The 24,677-nt window shown below is 49.7% G+C and overlaps 1 protein-coding gene across 3 annotated transcripts in view; it reads right to left on the bottom strand.

The window, feature by feature from the left end:
- Positions 1-19,239, bottom strand: part of LOC123758639 (uncharacterized) — a 63,988-nt gene extending 44,749 nt beyond the window's left edge. The window contains exon 1 of one of the 3 annotated variants that reach the window (XM_069334375.1): positions 19,214-19,239. The gene's annotated coding sequence lies outside the window, so the exon portion shown is untranslated. Of the gene's footprint in view, positions 1-16,202; positions 16,233-18,659; positions 18,676-19,213 lie in introns of those variants that run through there. The other 2 variants (XM_069334376.1, XM_045743160.2) reach the window with 2 other exon arrangements.
- Positions 19,240-24,677: the final 5,438 nt, after the last annotated feature.

Below are 24,677 nucleotides of genomic sequence, written 5' to 3'. Positions count from 1 at the left end.
ATCTGTAAGACTCACTGGGAGGATATCTGTGAGACTGCCTGGGAGGATATCTGTAAGACTACCTGGGAGGATATCAGTAAGACTACCTGGGACGGATATCTGTAAGACTACCTGGGAGGATATCTGTAAGACTCACTGGGAGGATATCTGTAAGACTACCTGGGAGGATATCTGTAAGACTCACTGGGAGGATATCTGTGAGACTGCCTGGGAGGATATCTGTAAGACTACCTGGGAGGATATCTGTAAGACCATTAAAATGCTGCTCTACGCAGAGCCTACAGGCGTCTCTATCTCTCATAGAGCCCTTCACATACCTCAGAGGCTCTCTATAAACTCTTGCTCGATATATTGCGCGTCTCAAAGTCTGCCAACCACGGCTGAATTATCAAAATTAAAAAGTCTACACAAGGAAATTCCTCTCCGGGTATGGATTATGACGCAATCGCTTCCCCGGGCCAACAAAAACGGTCTAATCCGGATTCCTGCGAGAGACGGATTCCCGCGGATTTTCCCCCTGGTATAATCTGGGTTTATTTGACCCCACATGTATGTCTGGGGTCTTTTCTGACCCCAGATGTATGCCTGGGGGTCTTATCTGACCCCCCTAGATGTTTCAGGTGTGGGTGTAGGAGCCACATGTGTGAGGCGGCGTCCAGGTCTTATCAGCAGCGCCCACACACACCGGGTCTGATCCGGCGTTAGTCTTTTGTTTACATTCCGACACATGTAAAGTCTTATGACGTGGAGACTGTCACCCTCACTGATGTGTCTTCCCTGTGTCTACACCTCACACAGTCAAGTGTCACAGTTGTCTACACCTCACACAGTCAAGTGTCGCAGTTGTCTACACCTCACACAGTCAAGTGTCACAGTTGTCTACACCTCACACAGTCAAGTGTCGCAGTTGTCTACACCTCACACAGTCAAGTGTCGCAGCTGTCTACACCTCACACAGTCAAGTGTCGCAGTTGTCTACACCTCACACAGTCAAGTGTCACAGTTGTCTACACCTCACACAGTCAAGTGTCGCAGTTGTCTACACCTCACACAGTCAAGTGTCGCAGCTGTCTACACCTCACACAGTCAAGTGTCGCAGTTGTCTACACCTCACACAGTCAAGTGTCGCAGTTGTCTACACCTCACACAGTCAAGTGTCGCAGCTGTCTACACCTCACACAGTCAAGTGTCGCAGTTGTCTACACCTCACACAGTCAAGTGTCGCAGTTGTCTACACCTCACACAGTCAAGTGTCGCAGTTGTCTACACCTCACACAGTCAAGTGTCGCAGCTGTCTACACCTCACACAGTCAAGTGTCGCAGTTGTCTACACCTCACACAGTCAAGTGTCGCAGTTGTCTACACCTCACACAGTCAAGTGTCGCAGTTGTCTACACCTCACACAGTCAAGTGTCGCAGCTGTCTACACCTCACACAGTCAAGTGTCGCAGTTGTCTACACCTCACACAGTCAAGTGTCGCAGTTGTCTACACCTCACACAGTCAAGTGTCGCAGCTGTCTACACCTCACACAGTCAAGTGTCGCAGTTGTCTACACCTCACACAGTCAAGTGTCGCAGCTGTCTACACCTCACACAGTCAAGTGTCGCAGTTGTCTACACCTCACACAGTCAAGTGTCGCAGTTGTCTACACCTCACACAGTCAAGTGTCGCAGCTGTCTACACCTCACACAGTCAAGTGTCGCAGTTGTCTACACCTCACACAGTCAAGTGTCGCAGTTGTCTACACCTCACACAGTCAAGTGTCGCAGTTGTCTACACCTCACACAGTCAAGTGTCGCAGCTGTCTACACCTCACACAGTCAAGTGTCGCAGTTGTCTACACCTCACACAGTCAAGTGTCGCAGTTGTCTTGAGGTTATCTTGGGACGATTTCGGGGCTTAGCGTCCCCGCGGCCCGGTCCTCGACCCGGCCTCCTTTTTGTTACATAAGAACATAAGAACAAATGTAACTGCAGAAGGCCTATTGGCCCATACGAGGCAGCTCCTATCTATAACCACCCAATCCCACTCATATACATGTCCAACCCGCGCTTGAAACAATCGAGGGGACACCACCTCCACCACGTTACGCGGTAATTGGTTCCACAAATCAACAACCCTGTTACCGAACCAGTATTTACCCATGTCTTTCCGAAATCTAAACTTATCCAATTTATACCCATTTTTTCGTGTTCTGTCTTGTGTTGATACTTTTAATACCCTATTAATATCCCCTTTGTTATATCCATTCATCCACTTGTAAACCTCTATCATGTCACCCCTAACTCTTCGCCTTTCCAGTGAATGCAACTTAAGCTTTGTTAATCTTTCTTCATATGAAAGATTTCTAATTTGGGGAATTAACTTAGTCATCCTACGCTGGACACGTTCAAGTGAATTTATATCCATTCTATAGTACGGCGACCAAAACTGAACTGCATAATCTAAATGGGGCCTAACCAGAGCAAGATATAGCTGAAGAACCACACCAGGTGTCTTGTTACTAACGCTTACATTAATAAGAACTCCACCTCCTCGAGGGATCGAACCCGGAACCTCAGGACTACGAATCCGAAGCGCTGTCCACTCAGCTGTCATACCCCATACGCTATCAACCAAGATTGTTAAAACAAATTATAAATTTTGTCGTCAAATTCTTTTCATTCGTTGACCACGAGAACAAAAATTAGCAGAGTTGTTTAGTCACGTGATGTGCTGCGACCAATCAGCGGAGTTAGTTGTTTGGTCACGTGATGTGCTGCGACCAATCAGCGGAGTTCGTTCATTACCATAACTACCGCCGCCACACGAGGCTGTTAAGCTCACAGTTAGCTGCCAATGTCAAGATCCTCACGACTTAATTATTTATTTTTCAGGCGTTATGAAGAAGGGAAATTTGGTCCCTAACGACACTAGAGAAAAGGAGAGCGCGAGGAGACATGATAGAGACGTTTAAAATACTTATGGGGGATTGATAGAGTGAAAAAGAGAGAGACGATGTTAAATGAATACCGTCGAGCCAGCGGACACAGCCGGAAGCTGGAGACTCAGATGCTAAAAAGACGGGGTCCAGGAGCCAGAGCTTGATCCTAATGCACAAATAGGTGATTAAACACCCCCCCCCCACACACACACACACATGTGGGGCCTCGTAGCCTGGTGGATAGCGCGCAGGATTCGTAATTCTGTGGCGCGGGTTCGATTCCCGCACGAGGCAGAAACAAATGGGCAAAGTTTCTTTCACCCTGAATGCCCCTGTTACCTAGCAGTAAATAGGTACTTGGGAGTTAGTCAGCTGTCACGGGCTGCTTCCTGGGGGGGGTGTGGTGTGGGAAAAAAAAAAGTAGTTAGTAAACAGTTTATTGACAGTTGAGAGGCGGGCCGAAAGAGCAAAGCTCAACCCCCGCAAAAACACAACTAGTAAACACACACACACACACACACACATACACACACACACACACACACACATACACACACCCACACACACACATCAGGGGGGGGCACTAATGGAGCATCAGGTATTAATTAAGATCACACATCATAGAGAAGTAAAGCGGTCCTTAATCCCAGGCTAAGCTCTCCATACTACCCTGGGAGCTCCCCCAGGCCCTGTGACCCACCCTGGGAGCTCCCCCAGGCCCTGTGACCCACCCTGGGAGCTCACCCAGGCCCTGTGACCCACCCTGGGAGCTCCCCCAGGCCCTGTGACCCACCCTGGGAGCTCCCCCAGGCCCTGTGACCCACCTTGGGAGCTCCCCCAGGCCCTGTGACCCACCCTGGGAGCTCCCCCAGGCCCTGTGACCCACCTTGGGAGCTCCCCCAGGCCCTGTGACCCACCCTGGGAGCTCCCCCAGGCCCTGTGACCCACCTTGGGAGCTCCCCTAGGCCCTGTGACCCACCTTGGGAGCTCCCCCAGGCCCTGTGACCCACCCTGGGAGCTTCCCCAGGCCCTGTGACACACCTTGGGAGCTCCCCCAGGCCCTGGGAGCTGCCCCAGGCCCTGTGACCCACCCGGGGAGCTCCCCCAGGCACTGTGACCCACCCTGGGAGCTCCCCCAGGCACTGTGACCCACCCTGGGAGCTCCACCAGGCACTGTGACCCACCCTGGGAGCTCCCCCAGGCCCTGTGACCCACCCTGGGAGCTCCCGCAGGCACTGTGACCCACCCTGGGAGCTCCCCCAGGCACTGTGACCCACCCTGGGAGCTCCCCCAGGCCCTGTGACCCACCCTGGGAGCTCCCCCAGGCACTGTGACCCACCTTGGGAGCCCCCCAGGCACTGTGACCCACCCTGGGAGCTCCCCCAGGCCCTGTGACCCACCCTGGAAGCTCCCCCAGGCCCTGTGACCCACCTTGGGAGCTCCCCCAGGCCCTGTGACCCACCCTGGGAGCTCCCCCATGCACTGTGACCCACCCTGGGAGCTCCCCCAGGCACTGTGACCCACCCTGGGAGCTCCCCCTGGCCCTGTGACCCACCCTGGGAGCTCCACCAGGCACTGTGACCCACCCTGGGAGCTCCCCCAGGCCCTGTGACCCACCCTGGGAGCTCCCCCAGGCACTGTGACCCACCCTGGGAGCTCCCCCAGGCACTGTGACCCACCCTGGGAGCTCCCCCAGGCCCTGTGACCCACCCTGGGAGCTCCCCCAGGCACTGTGACCTACCCTGGGAGCCCCCCAGGCACTGTGACCCACCCTGGGAGCTCCCCCAGGCCCTGTGACCCACCCTGGAAGCTCCCCCAGGCCCTGTGACCCACCTTGGGAGCTCCCCCAGGCCCTGTGACCCACCCTGGGAGCTCCCCCAGGCCCTGTGACCCACCTTGGGAGGCCCTGTGACCCACCCTGGGAGCTGCCCCAGGCCCTGGGAGCTGCCCCAGACCCTGTGATCCACCCTGGGAGCCCCCCAGGCACTGTGACCCACCCTGGGAGTTCCCCCAGGCCCTGTGACCCACCTTGGGAGCTCCCCCAGGCCCTGTGACCCACCCTGGGAGCTCCCCCAGGCCCTGTGACCCACTTTGGGAGCTCCCCCAGGCCCTGTGACCCACCTTGGGAGCTCCCCCAGGCCCTGTGACCCACCCTGGGAGCTCCCCCAGGCCCTGTGACACACCTTGGGAGCTCCCCCAGGCCCTGTGACCTACCCTGGGAGCTGCCCCAGGCCCTGTGACCCACCCGGGGAGCTCCCCCAGGCACTGTGACCCACCCTGGGAGCTCCCCCAGGCCCTGTGACACACCTTGGGAGCTCCCCCAGGCCCTGTGACCTACCCTGGGAGCTGCCCCAGGCCCTGTGACCCACCCGGGGAGCTCCCCCAGGCACTGTGACCCACCCTGGGAGCTCCCCCAGGCACTGTGACCCACCCTGGGAGCTCCCCCTGGCCCTGTGACCCACCCTGGGAGCTCCACCAGGCACTGTGACCCACCCTGGGAGCTCCCCCAGGCCCTGTGACCCACCCTGGGAGCTCCCCCAGGCACTGTGACCCACCCTGGGAGCTCCCCCAGGCACTGTGACCCACCCTGGGAGCTCCCCCAGGCCCTGTGACCCACCCTGGGAGCTCCCCCAGGCCCTGTGACCCACCTTGGGAGCTCCCCCAGGCCCTGTGACCCACCCTGGGAGCCCCCCAGGCACTGTGACCCACCCTGGGAGCTCCCCCAGGCCCTGTGACCCACCCTGGAAGCTCCCCCAGGCCCTGTGACCCACCTTGGGAGCTCCCCCAGGCCCTGTGACCCACCCTGGGAGCTCCCCCAGGCCCTGTGACCCACCTTGGGAGGCCCTGTGACCCACCCTGGGAGCTGCCCCAGGCCCTGGGAGCTGCCCCAGACCCTGTGATCCACCCTGGGAGCCCCCCAGGCACTGTGACCCACCCTGGGAGTTCCCCCAGGCCCTGTGACCCACCTTGGGAGCTCCCCCAGGCCCTGTGACCCACCCTGGGAGCTGCCCCAGGCCCTGTGACCCACTCTAGGAGCTGCCCCAGGCCCTGTGACCCACCTTGGGAGCTCCCCCAGGCCCTGTGACCCACCCTGGGAGCTGCCCCGGGCCCTGGGAGCTGCCCCGGGCACTGTGACCCACCCTGGGAGCTCCCCCAGGCACTGTGACCCACCCTGGGAGCTCCCCCAGGCACTGTGACCCACCCTGGGAGCTCCCCCAGGCACTGTGACCCACCCTGGGAGCTCCCCCAGGCACTGTGACCCACCCTGGGAGCTCCCCCAGGCACTGTGACCCACCCTGGGAGCTCCCCCAGGCACTGTGACCCACCCTGGGAGCTCCCCCAGGCACTGTGACCCACCCTGGGAGCTCCCCCAGGCACTGTGACCCACCCTGGGAGCTCCCCCAGGCCCTGTGACCCACCCTGGGAGCTCACCCAGGCACTGTGACCCACCCTGGGAGCTCCCCCAGGCACTGTGACCCACCCTGGGAGCTCCCCCAGGCATTGTGACCCACCCTGGGAGCTCCCCCAGGCCCTGTGACCCACCCTGGGAGCTCCCCCAGGCCCTGTGACCCACCCTGGGAGCTCCCCCAGGCAGTGACCCACCCTGGGAGCTCCCCCAGGCACTGTGACCCACCCTGGGAGCTCCCCCAGGCACTGTGACCCACCCTGGGAGCTCCCCCAGGCACTGTGACCCACCCTGGGAGCTCCCCCAGGCACTGTGACCCACCCTGGGAGCTCCCCCAGGCCCTGTGACCCACCCTGGGAGCTCCCCCAGGCACTGTGACCCACCCTGGGAGCTCCCCCAGGCACTGTGACCCACCCTGGGAGCTCCCCCAGGCACTGTGACCCACCCTGGGAGCTTCCCCAGGTTCTGTGACCCACCCCGGGAGCTCCCCCAGGCCCTGTGACCCACCCTGGGAGCTCACCCCCCTGGCCCTGTGACCCACCCTGGGAGCTCCCCCAGGCCCTGTGACCCACCCTGGGAGCTCACCCCCTGGCCCTGTGACCCACCCTGGGAGCTCCCCCAGGCCCTGTGACCCACCCTGGGAGCTCCCCCAGGCACTGTGACCCACCCTGGGAGCTCCCCCAGGTTCTGTGACCCACCCCGGGAGCTCCCCCAGGCCCTGTGACCCACCCTGGGAGCTCACCCCCCTGGCCCTGTGACCCACCCTGGGAGCTGCCCCAGGCCCTGGGAGCCCACGGTCAGGACCCCTGGAGGTCAGGGGCCCTGGAGGTCAAGAGCCCTGGAGGTCAGGAGCCCTGGAGGTCAGGACCCCTGGAGGTCAGGGACCCTAGAGGTCAGGACCCCTGGAGGTCAGGGACCCTGGAGGTCAGGACCCCTGGAGGTCAGGACCCCTGGAGGTCAGGACCCCTGGAGGTCACGGGCCCTGGAGGTCAGGACCCCTGGAGGTCACGGGCCCTCCGCAGTTTCAAATTCTGGCGGGAGCGGCCGTTGGTGGTCATGAGGGTGACCCAGGCCGCCGCCGGCCAAGTTGACCGAACTTGACACTCAAGGCTTTAATATTAACTCTCAACTGTGACCAAAGTTAACCCTATAAACCTTGCTGCCTCGGGGGTCCCGCCCCCCCCCCCCAGAGTGACTGGACCTCGGGGAGTCCCTCACCCCCAGAGTGACTGGACCTCGGGGGATCCCTCACCCCCAGAGTGACTGGACCTCGGGGGGTCCCTCACCCCCAGAGTGACTGGACCTCGGGGGGTCCCTCACCCCCAGAGTGACTGGACCTCGGGGGATCCCTCACCCCCAGAGTGACTGGATCTCGGGGGGTCCCTCACCCCCAGAGTGACTGGACCTCGGGGGGTCCCTCACCCCCAGAGTGACTGGACCTCGGGGGGTCCCGCCCCTAGTGACTGGACCTCGGGGGGTCCCGCCCCCAGAGTGACTTGACCTCGGGGGGTCCCTCACCCCAAGAGTGACTGGACCTCGGGGGGTTCCTCACCCCCAGAGTGACTGGACCTCGGGGGTCCCGCCCCCAGAGTGACTGGACCTCGGGGGTTCCTCACCCCCAGAGTGACTGGACCTCGGGGGGTCCCGCCCCCAGAGTGACTGGACCTCGGGGGGTCCCCCCCCCAAAAGTGACTGAACCTCGGGGGGGTCCCGCCCCCCCCCCTCCAGAGTGACTGGACCTGGGGGGGTCCACCCCCCCCCCAGAGTGACTGGACCTCGGGGGGTCCCGCCCCCCCCCCCAGAGTGACAGGACCTCGGGGGTCCCGCCCCCCCCCCCCGAGTGACTGGACCTCGGGGGGTCCCGCCTCCCCCCCCAGAGTGACAGGACCTCGGAGGTCCCGCCCCCCTCCCAGAGTGACTGGACCTCGGGGGGTCCCGCCTCCCCCCCCCCCCCCCCGAGTGACTGGACCTCGGGGGGGGACATATGTCACCCCCCACCTTCTCGAACATTCACAACGCCACTAAAATGATTTACTACATGACCCTAACCTAACCAAACCAAGAGGCAGGAATAGAAAACGGGACGCCACCTCAAGTTGGCGAGCTGTTATGATTTGTAGTCCATAATTATTTATTTTTTGTTACCTTGGGAGAGTTATACTTAATTATAACTTTTAATTACTCTTAATTACCCAACTGCCTATAGTCTCCTGAGGCTGATGCTACTACTGATCCTCCTGCTACTACTACGAGACTACACTAATCTATAGTAGTGGAGTTCAGTGTTGTTCAGTAGTTCTGTGTTGTTCAGCGTTCAGTATTGTTCAGTAGTTGTGTTGTTCAGTGTTCAGTATTGTTCAGTAGTTCAGTGTTGTACAGTGTTCAGTATTGTTCAGTAGTTCAGTGTTGTTCAGTAGTTCAGTGTTGTTCAGTGTTGTTCAGTAGTTCAGTATTGTTCAGTAGTTCAGTGTTGTTCAGTAGTTCAGTGTTGTTCAGTAGTTCTGTGTTGTTCAGTGTTGTTCAGTAGTTCTGTGTTGTTCAGTGTTCAGTATTGTTCAGTAGTTCAGTGTTGTTCAGTAGTTCTGTGTTGTTCAGTGTTCAGTATTGTTCAGTAGTTCAGTGTTGTTCAGTAGTTCTGTGTTGTTCAGTGTTCAGTATTGTTCAGTAGTTCAGTATTGTTCAGTAGTTCAGTGTTGCTCAGTAGTTGAGTGTTGTTCAGTAGTTCAGTATTGTTCAGTAGTTCAGTGATGTTCAGTAGTTCAGTGTTGTTCAGCGTTGTATAGATGTTCAGTAGTTCAGTGTAGTTCAGTAGTTCAGTGTTGTTCAGTAGTTGAGTGTTGTTCAGTAGTTCAGTGTTGTTCAGTGTTCAGTATTGTTCAGTAGTTCAGTGTTGTTCAGTAGTTGAGTGTTGTTCAGTAGTTCAGTAGTTCAGTGTTGTTCAGTAGTTCAGTGTTGTTCAGCGTTGTTAAGTAGTTCAGTGTTATTTAGTAGTTCATTGTTCAGCGTTGTTAAGTAGTTCAGTGTTGTTCAGTAGTTCAGTGTTGTTCAGTAGTTCAGTGTTGTTCAGCGTTGTTAAGTAGTTCAGTGTTGTTCAGTAGTTCAGTGTTGTTCAGTAGTTCAGTGTTAAGTAGTTCAGTATTGTTCAGTAGTTCAGTGTTGTTCAGCGTTGTTAAGTAGTTCAGTGTTGTTAAGTAGTTCAGTGTTGTTCAGTAGTTCAGTGTTGTTCAGTAGTTCAGTGTTGTTCAGCGTTGTTAAGTAGTTCAGTGTTGTTCAGTAGTTCAGTGTTGTTCAGCGTTGTTCAGTAGTTCAGTGTTGTTCAGCGTTGTTAAGTAGTTCAGTGTTGTTAAGTAGTTCAGTGTTGTTCAGCGTTGTTCAGTAGTTCAGTGTTGTTAAGTAGTTCAGTGTTGTTCAGTAGTTCAGTGTTGTTCAGTAGTTCAGTGTTGTTCAGCGTTGTTAAGTAGTTCAGTGTTGTTCAGTAGTTCAGTGTTGTTCAGTAGTTCAGTAATGTTCAGTAGTTCAGTGTTGTTCAGTAGTTCAGTGTTGTTCAGCGTTGTTAAGTAGTTCAGTGTTGTTCAGTAGTTCAGTGTTGTTCAGTGTTGTTCAGTAGTTCAGCGTTGTTAAGTAGTTCAGTAGTTCAGTGTTGTTCAGCGTTGTTTAGTAGTTCAGTAGTTCAGTCTTGTTCAGCGTTGTTTAGTAGTTCAGTAGTTCAGTGTTGTTCAGCATTGTTCAGTAGTTCAGTGTAATTCAGCGTTGTTCAGTAGTTCAGTGTTGTTCAGCATTGTTCAGTAGTTCAGTGTAATTCAGCGTTGTTCAGTAGTTCAGTGTTGTTCAGCGTTGTTAAGTAGTTCAGTGTTGTTAAGTAGTTCAGTGTTGTTCAGCGTTGTTCAGTAGTTCAGTGCTGTTAAGTAGTTCAGTGTTGTTCAGTAGTTCAGTGTTGTTCAGTAGTTCAGTGTTGTTCAGTAGTTCAGTGTTGTTCAGCGTTGTTAAGTAGTTCAGTGTTGTTCAGTAGTTCAGTGTTGTTCAGTAGTTCAGTAGTTCAGTGTTGTTCAGCGTTGTTAAGTAGTTCAGTGTTGTTCAGTAGTTCAGTGTTGTTCAGCGTTGTTAAGTAGTTCAGTAGTTCAGTGTTGTTCAGCGTTATTTAGTAGTTCAGTAGTTCAGTGTTGTTCAGCATTGTTCAGTAGTTCAGTGTAATTCAGCGTTGTTCAGTAGTTCAGTGTTGTTCAGCATTGTTCAGTAGTTCAGTGTAATTCAGCGTTGTTCAGTAGTTCAGTGTTGTTCAGCATTGTTCAGTAGTTCAGTGTAATTCAGCGTTGTTCAGTAGTTCAGTGTTGTTCAGCGTTGTCCAGTAGTTCAGTGTTGTCCAATAGTTCAGTGTTGTTCAGTAGCTCAGTGTTGTTCATCGTTGTTCAGTAGTTCAGTAGTTCAGAGTACACTAGGAGCTTCAGAGTGTAGATCAAGGGTAGACACACACACCAGGCCGTCCTGCTAAAGGTCCCCAACATCAAGAAAACGGTCAGTTTAAAGTAGTCTCTCCTAACCTGCCAGAGGACCCACAACAGAAAACGGGAGAGTACGTCCCTTTCCCCAGCCGCTTCCATCTTCTAGTACGACGATTTTTGCCTCCACGTCACGCATACGACCGAAAAGCGACGTTCTTTCTGGGACATGTCGTAGAGTACAGTGCTACTACACTACTGAAGGTCGTAGAGTACAGTGCTGCTACACTACTGAAGGTCGTAGAGTACAGTGCTACACTACTGAAGGTCATAGAGTACAGTGCTGCTACACTACTGAAGGTCGTAGAGTACAGTGCTGCTACACTACTGAAGGTCGTAGAGTACAGTACTACTACACTACTGAAGGTCGTAGAGTACAGTGCTACACTACTGAAGGTCGTAGAGTACAGTACTACACTAGTGAGGGTCGTAGAGTACAGTGCTACTACACTAGTCTCCACCATTCACCAATACTGTGTGTGAGTGTCGTAGTTTACAATGTTCACACAGTTTACAATGCGGGTGCTCGCTGTTGGGTAATGCATTACCCGCACCCACCTCCCGTAACTAACGATATCCCGGCGTAATTCCGGCAATTACGAAGCCGCAGTCTGGTGCGTGGCTCATCATAATTCCTTATACTAGTACATTCAGACGTTCGAGTCGCGGCGACTGCTCCTCTCTCAGCTCCAAGTGAGTGCCTCTCTCAGGCACTTTTGCCAACAGATGGAGACACACACGGGTCTGACTCGGTGTGTCAGACACATTACATGCCACTACAGCTCCCTTGTTCGTGTCATTATGCATTAGATTTTCAAACTCTTGTTCTATGCACCAAATGACATGTGTTTTTGTATGTATGTTCATATGTAGGGGGGAAGGGAAGGGAAATATCGGAGGAAAGCGTCAAGCCATTACGACTATATAGCACTGGGAAGGGGTCAGGATAAGGATTTTGCATGAGACGAGGGGGGAAAGGAATGGTGCCCAACCACTTGGGGACGGTCGGGGATTGAACGCTGACCTGCAGGAAGCTCTACCACTCCCCCCATCCCCCCAAGATACTAACGCTGCTCCACGAGGCGTTACTTCGTTACAAGTTTGTTAACCTCAAGATTTGTTGTTAATTGGTGTAAATACCTGTTGATGTTGGCTGGTGGTGTGTGGTGTGTTGTGTGGTGGTGTGTGGTGGTGTGTGGTGGTGTGTGGTGGTGTGTGGTGGTGGTGTGTGGTGGTGTGTGGTGGTGTGTGGTGGTGTGTGGTGTGTTGTGTGGTGGTGTGTGGTGTGTTGTGTGGTGGTGTGTGGTGTGGTGGTGTGTGGTGCACTATACCTGCTCTCTCTCTCTCTCTCTCTCTCTCTCTCTCTCTCTCTCTCTCTCTCTCTCTCTCTCTCTCTCTCTCTCTCTCTCTCTCTTTATCTCTTTCTCTCTTTCTCTCTTTCTCTCTCTCTCTCTCTCTCTCTCTCTCTCTCTCTCTCTCTCTCTCTCTCTCTCTCTCTCTCTCTCTCTCTCTCTCTCTCTCTCTCTCTCTCTTTATCTCTTTCTCTCTTTCTCTCTCTCTCTCTCTCTCTCTCTCTCTCTCTCTCTCTCTCTCTCTCTCTCTCTCTCTCTCTCTCTCTCTCTCTCTCTCTCTCTCTCTCTCTCTCACTCTCTCACTCTCTCACTCTCTCACTCTCTCACTCTCTCACTCTCTCACTCTCTCTCTCTCTCTCTCTCTCTCTCTCTCTCTCTCTCTCTCTCTCTCTCTCTCTCTCCTTCAACTTGTATAGTGAGGTGGGTGGCACATATGGTATCCACCCTCTATAAACGAGGTCCGGGTTCGATCCCCAGCAGCGGCTGAGGTATATTTACATACACCAGCTTCCCTGTAGAGGCTCCTTATGGCTTTATCTGCTTTATTTTCTGGCCTCTCTCACCCCATGTACCTTCCAACACCCTGACCCCTGACCCCTGATACCTGACCCCCTGATACCTGACCCCTGATACCTGACCCCTGATTCCTGACCCCCTGATACCTGACCCCTGATACCTGACCCCTGTTACATGACCCCTGATACCTGACCCCTGACCCTTGACCCCTGACCCCTGACGATGGTTACTCTCGCTACTAACAAAGATACATTGTGATACATAGTTTAAGTATTGCGTAGTCTGGTACATATGTATTGCTATGTATTGTTATGTATGTTATGTATTCTTATGTATTACGTGGTCTGTATTTGCTGGAGATCAACCCATCCTCCTGAAATGGTACCTTTGGTACCTGTGGGTGGTCAAAGGTACCAATATGGAGGACTGATGCCCCAGTAGGGTACCTTTGGTACTATTTTTATACAGTTCAGAACAAAATAAAATTCAAAACCAAAATTAAATATTCCTAGGCCTATTATAGTACATATATGTACTATGTTGGGCCTCAGGGGGTATCAGGCCTAAGATGGTCTAGGTTTTATTAGCAAAATAAATAAAAAAAAAACTTTCCCAGTTTGTTCAAAGTCAGTGCTACAAACGTCGACTTTATGGTGGTTTATGAGGGCATATTTGTACTCTCGATCACCTTGTTGCTGTGAGTACTGCTGGGAGGAGGTGGATGGTCTGTGTGTACTGCTGGGAGGAGGTGGATGGTCTGTGAGTACTGCTGGGAGGAGGTGGATGGTCTGTGAGTACTGCTGGGAGGTGGTGGATGGTCTGTGAGTACTGCTGGGAGGTGGTGGATGGTCTGTGAGTACTGCTGGGAGGTGGTGGATGGTCTGTGAGTACTACTGGGTGGTGGTGGATGGTCTGTGAGTGCTACTGGGTGGAGGTGGATGGTCTGTGAGTACTGCTGGGAGGAGGTGGATGGTCTGTGAGTACTGCTGGGAGGAGGTGGATGGTCTGTGAGTACTGCTGGGAGGAGGTGGATGGTCTGTGAGTACTGCTGGGAGGAGGTGGATGGTCTGTGAGTACTACTGGGTGGTGGTGGATGGTCTGTGAGTACTACTGGGTGGTGGTGGATGGTCTGTGAGTGCTACTGGGTGGAGGTGGATGGTCTGTGAGTACTGCTGGGTGGAGGTGGATGGTCTGTGAGTACTGCTGGGAGGAGGTGGATGGTCTGTGAGTACTACTGGGAGGAGGTGGATGGTTATGAGTACTGCTGGGAGGAGGTGGATGGTCTGTGAGTACTGCTGGGAGGAGGTGGATGGTCTGTGAGTACTGCTGGGAGGAGGTGGATGGTCTGTGAGTACTACTGGGTGGTGGTGGATGGTCTGTGAGTACTACTGGGTGGTGGTGGATGGTCTGTGAGTGCTACTGGGTGGAGGTGGATGGTCTGTGAGTACTGCTGGGTGGAGGTGGATGGTCTGTGAGTACTGCTGGGAGGAGGTGGATGGTCTGTGAGTACTACTGGGAGGAGGTGGATGGTTATGAGTACTGCTGGGAGGAGGTGGATGGTCTGTGAGTACTGCTGGGAGGAGGTGGATGGTCTGTGAGTACTGCTGGGAGGAGGTGGATGGTCTGTGAGTACTGCTGGGAGGAGGTGGATGGTCTGTGAGTACTACTGGGAGGAGGTGGATGGTTATGAGTACTGCTGGGAGGAGGTGGATGGTCTGTGAGTACTGCTGGGAGGAGGTGGATGGTCTGTGAGTACTGCTGGGAGGAGGTGGATGGTGTGTGAGTACTGCTGGGAGGAGGTGGATGGTCTGTGAGTACTGCTGGGAGGAGGTGGATGGTCTGTGAGTACTGCTGGGAGGAGGTGGATGGTCTGTGAGTACTGCTGGGAGGAGGTGGATGGTCTGTGAGTACTGCTGGGAGGAGGTGGATGGTGTGTAAAGATATAATGAAACATAGCGGGAGATAACCCAAGACTTTATCTGAAGTAAGGGACTGAGGACCCCCATAGGTTAAGTAATAATTGTAATTACGAAGCAATAAGATGTTTATCTTAACATACTAAGAAGGTTAGGTGAGGTCGGTGTTTTCTATGAAGCTTCTCAAGGTAAACTAAAATAGTCACATTAAATTAGTATGTCACATATGCACGTATTTAATAAGTCAATATTGACTATACGAGTGCGAGAACGGGTTGGACCACCAGCCCCCACACCCAACATTACACACCCTACACACTACACCCTGAACCCTACACACTACACCCTGAACCCTACACACTACACCCTGAACCCTACACACTACACCCTGAACCCTACACACTACACCCTGAACCCTACACACTACACCCTGAACCCTACACACTACACCCTGAACCCTACACACTACACCCTGAACCCCACACACTACACCCTGAACCCTACAAACTACACCCTGAGCCCTACACACTACACCCTGAACCCTACACACTACACCCTGAACCCTACACACTACACCCTGAACCCTACACACTACACTTGAACCCTACACCCTACACCACTCAGACCCAAACATTCAGAACATCATTCGGGAAGGTAAGAATGAAGGCATCACACCACATACGTGAGACCAGCCTTAGAGTATGCAGCACCATCATGGAGGCCCCCCACCCCCCCTGAAGAAACACTTAAGGCAACTGGAAAGGTTCAGAAGTTTGCGACGAGGTTCGATCCCCAGATGGAACCTTTATTCATAACTTTAAAAGTAGGTATTATAAGGTAAAAGGCCAGGAGTCATTGCAGTAAAGAGACGGCGGCTAGGAAAGCGGAGTCCGCGAGCCAGTGTTCGATCCCCCAGGCACAAATATTTGAGTACAAACAGGTGATTACACCCCTGCCTCCCCCCCTCACAACAGTGGTGATCTTCCCTACACCTCACACTGTATAACCCCAGAGAACTACTCATAAACCTTAAACCACCTCACTAAACCACCCTCCAGTGTGGTTCAGTACTCTACATCAACCACCTCACAGTGGTTCAGTACTCTACATCAACCACCTTCCAGTGTGGTTTAGTACTCTACATCAACCACCTCACAGTGGTTCAGTACTCTACATCAACCACCCTCCAGTGTGGTTCAGTACTCTACATCAACCACCTCACAGTGGTTTAGTACTCTACATCAACCACCTCACAGTGGTTCAGTACTCTACATCAACCACCCTCCAGTGTGGTTCAGTACTCTACATCAACCACCTCACAGTGGTTTAGTACTCTACATCAACCACCTCACAGTGGTTCAGTACTCTACATCAACCACCTCACAGTGGTTCAGTACTCTACATCAACCACCTCACAGTGGTTCAGTACTCTACATCAACCACCTCACAGTGTGGTTTTAACCGCTGATAAACCTTCCTTTACCACAAAGCACACGAGACATAGATCAAATTGCCATTAAATACATTTAATCTTCAAGGGATTTAATTTACTGGTGGGAAAAGCTATCATTAAAATATTCCTATATCTTACCTTAAGACGAGAGTACTCATGCGGACACTCGCAGCGCCTCGGCCAACATACAACAATGTTAAGTCATTATAATAACTGGCGGATAACTTGATCTTAAAACTACCTAGCGCGAAAGTTTATTTCCAGCCGTCATTGCTACAGCGAACTCCAGAGACCTTGCTACGCTGTCCGCTCATCTGTTAGTGGGATTTTCTATGGAACGAACAAGCACTACATTGTGGGTTATGGTGGAGGGGAGAGCAGGACGCGACACTATCACTCCTTCGGCAGCCAGGCCGCTACTGACCTGTGGTGGTGAGGGCCGCAGCTCCCGCCACCCCCGCCGCTACCCGCACTTGCTGCAACAGGACCTCGCCTAAGTCCTTCATACACATAAATTGCTCACCTACGGTTCTCGCGTGAATTGCTTGCGTAAGTCACTCGCGTAAGTCCTACAGGTAACTTACCCTCTTTCTCTCTCTCTGTTTAAAACCCTTATGTAAGTCCCAGATACAAGTTCCTCGTTAATGGACCTTATACACTGCCGCCACTATATAATTCAATACATCTATAAAGAGTTCCATCGTTCAACCACTTGGGCTGGACGGTAGAGCGACGGTCTCGCTTCATGCAGGTCGGCGTTCAATCCCCGACCGTCCAAGTGGTTGGGCACCATTCCTTCCCTCCCCCCAGTCTCATCCCAAATCCTTATCCCTTCCCAGTGTCCCATATAATCGCAATGGCTTGGAACTTTCGCCTGCTAGTTCCTTCCCTTTTTATAATATACCGTATTATAACAACTCCAGATTCCAATATGCTGATGCCATCACCCATAACGTCAGAATTCCAGCGCTTTGGTGAAATTAAAACCACGGCAATTCTGACGCTGCATGTGGCAAATGAGTCGGCCAGTTTTCTTCTTTGCCACTCCGTAAAATATACAACTGTTTCCCCTAACCAGGAAGGTAAACACCAAGGCAGTTCGCTTACCCTATCGCGTCGATGCATGGGAAACGTCAATATTACGCTGCTTTATTTCTTACTAATACGTCGCATTTTTAACGGATTGGTCGATTTCGTGGATTGCCTGGGCTCTTATGACCCCTGAGAGACCAGATTCACGAAGCAGTTACGCAAGTACTTACGAACGTGTACATCTTTCCTCAATCTTTGATGGCTTTGGTTACTTTATTAAACAGTTTACAAGCATGAAAACTTGCCAATCAACTGTGGTTATTGTTATAAACAGCCTCCTGGTGCTTCCGAGCTCATTAACTGTTTAATAATTGTAAACAAAGCCGCCAAAGGTTAGCCACCAGGGGCGCTGGTGGCTAAGTGGACAGCCTGATACGTAGTCATGTGGACCGGGGTTCAATTCCCTGGGCCGGCAGAAACAAATGGGCAGATTTTCTTTCACCATAATTTCCCTGTTACCTAGCAGTAAATAGGTACCTAGGAGTTAGACAGCTGTTACGGGCTGCTTCCTGGGGTGTGTGTGTGTGTGGGTGTGAAAAAGAAAGTTAGTAACAGTTGATTGATTGACAGTTGAGAGGCGGGCCGAAAGAGCAGAGCTCAACCCCCGAAATGCACAACTAGGTGAATACACACACACACACACACACACACCATTCACTTACTCAATGCACAAGTTTTACTCAATCTACCCCAACGTAAAAACGGCAGTGGTTTAAGGAAATTAAAACCCCTCAGTGTTGACTCTTTTAGGGGTCTAATGACCTCTCAGCTCCTGTAGGTCAGGTGGGAAGCCTAAAGTTTCGACACTTTTAGTTAGGCTAAACCACTACTCTACGGAGGGGAGGGCTAGAGAGCGCGGCCACCCCACTCACACCATCCATCAATTCCTGCAATATATTACACTTTTTCGTAGGCTACATAAATTTTCACTAACTCCTTATCATGTTGTATATTAATATTTGTATGTATTTTTATACTTAATGTATCACGTATATGCTAAAATAATTCACACACTTAGTTATTTTAATAAATCTTTGACAAATTATTACATGTAGGCTTACATAACATAGTGGTCAATGGCTTTTGTCGCATCAATACACATTAACTACTACAAATTGCCTTATAAAACATAAGTAGCAAAACATGACATGAAAAAATAATATTTCTAAATACATGATACCATTTAGGAAAAATCAATTATCTTGGAATGAGGATATACTTACCGCACCACGCAGCCTTCAACCACTCACCAAACACATGCACCAACTTACGTAACAAATAATGGAGTAATATTTAAACTGGATAGTACATACTACTACTAGTACAGTATTGAACAATATGGATTTATGTTGACTTGCTTCTTAGGCTACCCAATAATGTAAGAATTCTTAGGCCTCGTATAATGGAGTAGAACTGAATATATCAGCTCTACTCACCAGCCCGCCGTGTTCCTCTGCTGGCCCCTGCTAATTTTCTCTTGATTTAAGGCCAGAACATTTTTACCTTGACGTCTGGTGGGTGATTCTGGCGGCCAGTGACGCCCTCTCAGCGCTGAGCAACAATCGCTCCCAGTTATATTTCATTCGTTAAGCTCCTGTATGATTCTTAACTTCGTTAATCATCACTTATCTAACGTCACTAATGTTGCCTTTGTCTTCTACCTCTTCATTGTCTTTTTAATGGTCCTGTTAACTGTCGTTGTTGTCGATTTAAGAGCGACGTGGAAGCTAGGCGTCTGCACCTCGCCGGACCTGACTCCCGGCGTATGCAACGGAAAGCTGTCCCGGAAAACGGCACATAAATCACAACGGCCTAGTGGCGCTGCCCACCTGGGGTTATACTCGCATACCCCGGGCAGGGCAAGCACCGGTTACCCACACCACACACACGGTAACAACCCCGGCAGACCTAGAGTCAGAGGCCCTCCATATCCCAAGGAAACACAGCAGCCTCCAGGGGGCCCGCCAGACCCCCGCTCCACGCCCTACAAGCGGAAAAAAATAAGAAAATCTGTCACCGCCCCCTTTACGACATATGCGCCGGATGTCTCAACTCACCCAGCAGCTGAATGAAGGTGTCTTACGGCAAAACAAAAGCAAATAGGCAGCAAAAGCAAAACATTATCCGGCGACGGTTAGAGGGAGTCAGCGCTGCACGGCACCAAGGCTGGGAGCCGGGCACTGTTGGCTGCAGGAACCTCACTGTGCACGAGGCTTGCCACATCTGAATTCCTAAAAGTAGCGAATTTGTAATAAAAGTAGCCCAATATTTTGTTTACTGACTGATACGGTTTTCAAATAAATATATAAGACATGGAATAACACCACACGATTGTATTGGTTTTATTATTATTATTATTGCAGGTATTTAATAAAAAAATGCTATAATAGGATAACTTACCAATATTTGCCGCATGAAACACATATTTATATGAATGTAGAGTCCCTCCACGTCTCCACACTCGAACAATACTTATCATTATTATTATCAAGAAGTTCAGCTGCACCCACAACCTCATTCTTATGTTTTGCAGAACTATATTTTAACAAAGACATGGGTGGTTCAAATGATGAACAACAAGACCGGTTTCCTTCTTGCTGTATATCTTACAGCTATTACTCTCGAAAATGCCCGTTCAAGCAGGGAATTACTGATTGGTAACCTGTATATTTTAAATGCAAACTCAGCGAGGTCATTCGGCGTGGGCTCATCCAGATGCTAGAATTTGTCCCTCACAAGTGCTGGACCAGTTAGGGGATTTGGACGCCCCTTGAGGGACTTGAAGTAGTGTGAGGAACTTGAAGTAGTGAAGGGTAGAAATAGCCTAAGCTACTCTATCCCTTTGAAATGTATTATATTATCTCAATAAATGTATTTGAACTTGATTACCCGGAATGAAGCATTGATAACAATTACCGTAGGAGGTCTAGCACCCCTGGGGGAGGACTATCTTATCTTTAGGTTATCTTTAGATGATTTCGGGGCTTTTTAGTGTCCCTGCGGCCCGGTCCTCGACCAGGCCTCCACCCCCAGGAAGCAGACCGTGACAGCTGACTAACACCCAGGTACCTATTTTACTGCTAGGTAACAGGGGCATAGGGTGAAAGAAACTCTGCCCATTGTTTCTAGCCGGCGCCCGGGATCGAACCCGGGACCACAGGATCACAAGTCCAGCGTGCTGTCCGCTCGGCCGGCTTTGGTTCGTCCTGGACCATTCTCAAGTCGATTGAGAATGGTCCAGGACGGAGCGAAAGGTCGTCGTCCCTTCACTTTCTAGTGTGTGGTCTGGTCAACATGACGTTCTCAGTTGTTGTGGTAAAAGATGCTCTTAACAGACAAAAATAGATTATTTAGTCTCAAACCATTAACTAATACACAACATTAGATGCTTATCCACTGCCAAGAATAGATGGTCAGTTATCTTGAGAGTTACAATGTATTTTCTATATTCGACTTCCGGAGCTCTTTATCTTCCAGTTACAATGAAGAAACCCAAGAAGTACTCAGCTTTTGAAGCCGACGTGAGGCTGCTTGCTCATTTATGTATTTTATTTTATTGCATTTTATTCATTTATTCATATACAAGGAGATACAATGGGTTGTTAAACTTCATATATTGGTGGGTGAGCTGTACATTTTTGTAAAGCCACTGTAGTACAGGGCGCTATGTACATCGTACGAGTAGATATTTGTCTTTTAATGTTGTTAACTGTGGTATAGCCTGACCCAGAGAGGAGGCGTCCGCCTCGACACTTAACACCACCTGTCACCTGTCAATGTATATAGGATCACTGAGGAGGGCGCTGGGAATGTTCGCTTACTATGCCAAGTGGATCCCAATTTTTAAGCCATGATTCGACTTTTGGTCAAAAGTAAGACGTTCCACTGACCCAAGCAGCCTTAACAGCATTTGAAGGCCTATATAAAAAAAAAAGACGTGGATGCAACTGTAAAATCCGTGGATGAAGACCTAGCTGCTACTTGAGGTGGAGTGATGCCTCAGAAGTTGCAATTTCAGCAGTCTTGAACCGAGGTGGTCGTCCTGTTGCATTCATGTACAGGACTTTACAAGGTAGTGAACTGCATTATCCGGCGGTAAAGAGGCTACTGCCATTATAGACTGCGTAAATGGAGCCTGAGTAAGGGAGCCATATGAGCAGGTCTTGCGAGTAAACGGCGGGAGTCAGTCCCTCTCGTTTCACGTTTCTAAGGTCCACGTTTGCCTCACCTTGCCGAGGCGTCTGCGGGACCTGTCATCGTACACTTAACAAATCTCACACACTCGAATGTGCAATGCCCAACTTCATCCATTCAGAAAAGAACCTGTCCTCAGTTCAAATCCATTATCGTGAGAAACACCCTCCCACTCCCCTCACATCACCTGGATAGTTATTTAAATATTTGTGCTCTAAAAGCATATTACGGTTCCAGTACTAGGCTACATGTCAACTAGCAAGTGAACCTTCCTCCTAAACAGAGATTATTCTCAAGTTATAATTTTATTGTGTTATAAGTCTTCGGTTTAAAATGTAAAAAGCATATGCTGAAAACGTTTTAAAAAAAGAAAATCTTCCTTCGAAACATTGTTAATTATAATTTTTAGGGACAATAAACAAAAATACACAAAATTTAGGATTCCTGGAATATGTTATTTTAAGAAGCTTTTGTACTTTCTATTTTACCTTGACTGTATAAACAAATTATTTTTTCCATGTTAAGCAACCATAGTCACTTTCAGTAATTTTTTAATTTTACACAGCTACAGAGATTTAATGAACACTAACCTAGTTCACAGAGTTGACGAAGCTCCTACAGGTGAAACATCATCTTCGACAAAGTCTATATTCAACTTGGTTTTTCTTTACAAATAAAAAGAATGGAAGATACCAAATTGTAGTGTTAATGTATAGATTTGATTGACAAAGATATTAAGAAAACAGAGGGCGCCTGTGATGCAACTCCAGCTGCAGGCTATTTGTTGTGACACCTTTCATGGCTGCAAACCTGCAACAACTTTTGCAAAGTCAACATATTTGTCAACAAAGTCAATATTATTTGATGAACATGCAAACATAAGTAACCCTGAAGAACAGTATGTTGTTGTTGTTATGAAGTTAGTTTTGGAAGAGCGTTTCCTTCTGATCTAGCAACAACAAAAATTCCTTTTGGTTTCAGAGGCTGAAGTATGACACACTTGCTACTTATAAGTCTGCTTTTTTATAATGAAGTGATGTAATGCACCGTATGCATGCAACAACCTATGCAACAAATGAGCAGCAGCATTGCAAGGAATCAGAAACACTTAAATCCTCTTGATGGCAATAGCTAAGCAGCGTCATAGGGATGTAATGTAGATGCAAAAGAAATTGGTATAAAGGTTACTGTATCCCTAACAAAAATTTGTAACACCATGAAGAATTCACAATTAATAGTTACAAAACATACAAAAGCAGCATTAAAAAATCGAAGGTTGATCAGTAAAGGCATATCCATATCTATAAAGTTAGGGACTAGTAAGTACAAGTGGATCCTGTATAGCACAGTGAACTAGTCCTGTACCACAGTGCTCCATCTTCGATTCGCATGCAATGGATTCGGGTTCAGTCCCTGGGCTGAAGAGAACCAGTTGGGTACTCTTCCTTTCAACTGATGCCTTGGTTGACCTAGCAGTAAAATAGGCATCAACTAATTAGACAACTACACACACACAGAAATCACATTGATGTGATATATTAAAGAATAAATCCACACGAGCCTTGACAAGGGTTCGAGCCTATGCGCCGAGTGTTCCCAGACGCAATTGTTGTGGATTGCAACCTGGGGAAGGTAGCCTAGGGGAACCTCAACGAGCCTCGGTACAGAACTTCTGTAGTCAGGAACAGAAAACATGTGCCTGTGGGATCCATTTGAACAAAATTTTTATCTATATCCTCAAATGACCTTTGATCACTTAAGCTAGCCATGTACAAGTTTCAAAAGCTATTTTTACTTAATAAACCAGCCTTAGAAGGCTTAAAAGAAAACTAAAATTCCAATATCAGTATTCAAGATCAAATTACATGTAATAGATGGAGTCAACTTTTACACTGGTTCCGATATGTTGAGTGAAATTGGGAATGACAAATGTATGGATCTCACATTGAGGATAGAAACTAGTATGAAATACTGAAATGGATAAAAACTGACAGCATCAGCTCCAGATAACCTTATGAAACTTGCACTATTTACTGCAAAGTAAAGTTGCAAGGGTTTATGAGGTGACGTATAGTCACCTCATAAGGTTCATAGAAAAGCATTAAAAAGATCAAATGGCTCTGCAAATGATTCAGACTAAACTAGATCACTAACTTTAAGCATGTTAGTACTGATAGAACTAATAGTAGTGTTAGTACTGATAGTACTAACACTACCGAGCATCATGTGGCTCTGACCCCCAGCCCACAATTAGCTCCAATGGTCAGTCCTCCAATGGACAATGAACTTAATAGGGAGTGAGAGAGCTGGGAACCAACAGGATTTTATCGGAAAAAAGCATTTCATTACATTCAATGTTAATTATCTCTGAGGAGCCCCTTGTGGTTTCCTAAAACTAACTCACCACAGAGACAGGAAAACAAGGGACCAATATTTGTTTAGTGTCTCTGGAATCAGGACATTGGACCCTCCTTGGGCTCCCCAAACCCAGAAAATGGAACCTTGAGTACATGCAGCTCAAAGCATAAAAATTACCAGATCCATGCAAAATTAACAGGAAGGAAACATGCATGTGAAGCAAATACTAACATAAAAGAACAAAAAGGAAGCAAACGGCCCCCCTGCAGAACAAAGTCCGAAGGATGGCAGACAGTTGAAAAGCATTGGGACTCGCTGTGAAGGGTACACGTCAGCAGCACACTAGTAGCATCAGCTAAATTAGTGACAGGACTGACCATTGGAGCCGGCTGCAAGTTGCCTGGTGGTAGATATCGGTACTAAATGAGTTCGAGCTACTTCAGAGTGAACCAATTGTTTAGTTTGAATCATTTCACTTTTCGATGCTTCATGTTCTACGAACCTTATAGTTGTTTGTAAGGCCTTGCTGACTTTCTGGATGCTTTCCTAGTGAGGGTGATGAAGTCATCATCTCTGCATCTCTGAAGCGGGACCAGTCTGCCTCTGGTCCCCAGTAGGTATAATGATAATAATAATAATAATAATAAATAATAATAATAATAATAATAAATCCTGTAACCGATGTAACTCGTGTGGAAGCCATCTTGGATTCCAGAAAAAATATTTAATGTTTTCTTTAAAAGAGCAAAGTATTATTAGCAATAGTATGACTGGCCCTGAAGAACCAAAACATGTAACTGCCCTTTTTTAACGTACTGTATTATGTATTACCGAACATAATGCTATCTTTAATTAGGACAAAAAGTTCCTATATATTTTCCACTTAATTCCCATACAACACTATTCTTTTGTTTCTTGTACCTTGTCCAAAAAATAATTGTAATTTGCAACATGTTCAAGGAAGGATTT

The sequence above is a fragment of the Procambarus clarkii genome, chromosome 31, assembly GCF_040958095.1.
Source record: "Procambarus clarkii isolate CNS0578487 chromosome 31, FALCON_Pclarkii_2.0, whole genome shotgun sequence".
NCBI lineage: Eukaryota > Metazoa > Arthropoda > Malacostraca > Decapoda > Cambaridae > Procambarus > Procambarus clarkii.
This window is presented reverse-complemented; position numbering and strand designations above follow the sequence as displayed.